The sequence below is a fragment of the Schistocerca cancellata genome, chromosome 2, assembly GCF_023864275.1.
Source record: "Schistocerca cancellata isolate TAMUIC-IGC-003103 chromosome 2, iqSchCanc2.1, whole genome shotgun sequence".
Classification (NCBI taxonomy): Eukaryota; Metazoa; Arthropoda; class Insecta; order Orthoptera; family Acrididae; genus Schistocerca; species Schistocerca cancellata.
In genome coordinates this window covers 779347018-779350550 of record NC_064627.1, presented here as the reverse complement: position 1 = coordinate 779350550, position 3533 = coordinate 779347018, and the positions used below count along the sequence as shown (strand labels likewise).

The 3533-nt window shown below is 43.5% G+C and overlaps 1 non-coding gene across 1 annotated transcript; it reads left to right on the top strand.

Annotated features, from left to right (window-relative positions):
• Window positions 1-3022: 3022 nt before the first annotated feature.
• Window positions 3023-3097, top strand: Trnat-ugu (transfer RNA threonine (anticodon UGU)). The gene has a single exon. It is a non-coding gene; the product is annotated as a tRNA-Thr (tRNA).
• The last annotated feature ends 436 nt before the right edge of the window (window positions 3098-3533 follow it).

Here is a 3533-nt window from a genome sequence, read left to right as displayed (position 1 = left end):
TAAAATACTGGATTTGGATTCGCAGCCGAGAAAACCGGTGTTCGAATTCCTTTCCGCCCGCCTAGATTTAGCTTTGGTGTGGTTTTTCTAAATCGATTAATGCAAACGCCAGGATGATTTCTGTATCCTTGCTCTAACCGAGATTGTCGCTAATGACGTCGTCGTCGACGAGACGTAAAATCTTAATCATCATTCCTTCGAAGAGGATTGCTCTTTAAAATTGTATCAATACTGATGTCACGCATGCTTCACATTAATGTGAATTGGACCAGCCAGTACTTCTTTAGTTCAGTTACTCTGTAGTTTGAAGAAAACTAAACAATACCTTCACTTTAGAAGATATATCTTCCTGCTCCCAAGAGTTTACCATTACGTCCTTACACAAAATATTTCAGCGATTTAAAAGATCAACGATATTCTCTCTTCCCTTTCAAGATAATTTGTGCAACTTGGATTGAAATTCGTATTAGTGCCACTAATGTTTTCTACAAAGGGAAAAAATAATGAGAATTATTTCGAAATATATATATACTGACATTTTTAAATTTGCACATAAGATTTGCGTTGGTAACTAACTGTAGACTTTTCAGAACTAGAAATTTTAACTTCGTGCTCTTAGCCTAGTTTTGCACGTCTCCTTGTCAACTGAATATCAGTTACTTATACGACTGGACTGAAAACTTATCATCAAACATAGCTCAGTTCGTGGTGGTCGACGTAAGCACATCGTACCGAAAGTAGCGCCAGTTGTACCTCACGGATATGACCAACAGAACGTGTTAGTGACGTCACATACAGTCGACCTTGGATAAGCGTGAGTTAGAGGGACCAGGAAGTTTTTCTCTCTGATAGAAGTTTCTCATTACCAGTTTTTTCTTTGACGTCTCTCAGTTACAAAGCTTTTCGATAAAGCTTATCTGATAGGTACCTTTATCACTTGGGAAAGCTTAACAAAAAGGAGAAAAGATAAGGAATGCACGTGGAAGTGAGAAATACTGTTGTAACTTTCAACGTAATTATGTAACGACACAGTTAGTTGACAGACATGTGAAAGCTTCTTTTCTTTCCTTGTTTTGATATTTTCTAACGTTAACACATCTTAATCAAAAGTTGACCCTTGAGAACATTTAAAAAAATTCCAAAACTGTTCTGCGCTGTGTCATCAATGGACACGTGTCATTTAATTGGACTTTGTTTCCTACAGCAATGATGTTGTGAAGGGAAACAATAGTCTAACGTTGGCTGAGTTGGCCTGAGCTTTCTAAACTCAAGGGATTGCAATTTATGAGTATATACAACCAATCAAACATTCAGTTTACCAAATTCTGAAGTGAATATCTGTAGACATATATATACATAAACTCCGGATAAAATAAACGTTGAGGTAAATGCAGAACTTTCTCGAATTTTGCGGATGTAATTCTTGCTTCTTTTTTTGACCAAATCGGTTCTCACTTTTTATGTATACTACAAAATGGTTCAAATGGCTTTGAGCACTATGGGACTCAACTGCTGAGGTCATTAGTCCCCTAGAACTTAGAACTAGTTAAACCTAACTAACCTAAGGACACCACACACATCCATGCCCGTGGCAGGATTCGAACCTGCGACCGTAGCGGTCTCGCGGTTCCAGACTGCAGTGCCAGAACCGCGCGGCCACTTCGGCCGGCCGTATACTACATATTTACTCGTTAGAAACCGGCGATAGCTTTCTGAAACTGTCTCCAGACGATGCAGTTTTATATGAAACGTGTTTCCTCTTAGCAGTATATATGTTACGTTAATATTCGTATAGGAATATTTCAAATCAGAGAAATACATTTACGGAAAAAACTACAGGCTCCAAGACTGCGAACGAGCAAATGGTTCAAATGGCTCTGAGCACTATGGGACTTAACATCTGAGGTCATCAGTCCCCTAGAACTTAGAACTACTTCAACCTAACTAACCTAAGGACACCACACACATCCATGTCCGAGGCAGGATTCGAACCCGCGGCCGTAGCGGTCGTGCGGTTCCAGACTGAAGCGCCTAGAACCGCTCGGGCGAGGTGGTGCACACTTGTTACTGTGCAGGAGTATCAGACGCTAAGTAGATTATATTTATCGAGAATCTCTTTCCAAGTGACTGAAAAAGGGCATAGGCTACTCTATTTTTGTTTATTTAGCTGATCTTGTATTTGTTTATTTGTAATTGTTAATGTACTGCTACTTATGACAGATCAAGATCATCAAACGCTAAATAAATAACTTCAGAAGTAAGCAGAAAGTGCATGTGTTGAAACTTCCTTGAAGACTAAGACCGTGCAGCGGTCAGAACTGTAACCAAGAACTTTGCCTTTCGCATACAGTGCTCTTAGGTACCGAGCTATTCAGATAGTTCCAATCCACCGCGATGTTTCAAAAAAGAGGAATGAACATTAGATTTCAGTGCAAAGTCGACAGGAGGTCCTTAGAGGAAGAGCGCAAGCTCGGATTACGAAATGACGAGGAAGGAAATCTGCGGTGTCCTTTCCAAAGGAACTAGCCTGGCACTTGCCCGGAGAGATTTAGGGAAATCACAGAAAACCTATATGTGTAAATAGTTGATAGTGTACCTAAATGTGGCTTGTGTGTATTGTGTTTGAACTGGGGACTTAGAAACGACGGAGAGGCTTCGACCCCGCTGTAGCCCTCAGTGGTTCACAACCCCACAATAGGCTACAGCAGTCCACTCACCCCACCGCCGCCCCACACAGAACCCAGACTTATTGTGCGGTTCGGCCCCCAGTGGATATGTCCGAAAGAACGGACACCACATCCACATAAGTATATAGTTCTGGCAATACCGGCCATGACCTTCTTCTGTGTGGATGCACAGACATTAACCGAACTCTTACAGGACTTGGTAAGAATGTCTTCCACGAGTAATGAGTGTGTTGGGTAGGGACACTACGAATGTAGTTTGTAGACATGTAAGGTGAGAATGTGGGTCTCGCGGAAGGCGTGCGCGAGGCAGTCCCTGCAGTCGCACTATCCTCTGTGCCCTCGGTGGCTCAGATGGATAGAGCGTCTGCCATGTAACCAGGAGATCCCGGGTTCGAGTCCCGGTCGGGGCACACATTTTCATCTGTCCCCGTTGATATACATCAACACCCGTCAGCAGCTGAAGGTATTAATATATAATTCTAATGTAGTGTAACTGAGATGGAATAAGGGGAACCAGCCTTGCGTTAAAAACCATTCACAGGCTGCCCGGCACCCCGGACTTCGACACTAATCCGCTGGGCGGATTCGTGCCGGGGACCGGCACACCTTCCCGCTCGAGAAGCAGCGCGTTAGAGCGCGCGGCTAGCCAGGCGGGCCTGTATGTGGTTCGTCGGCCGAGGATTTGAGCCGTCGTCCTTCCGAATGTGAATCCAATCTACTGTGCTGACTACGGCGCCTTTCACCCATATCCTTGTGGGCCATGGGATAGCGAAGTCATTAGGAGCATTGTCCGCGAAAGGTGAAATTCCGTGTTCGAGTCCCGGTCGAACGTAAGGCTTTAATTTT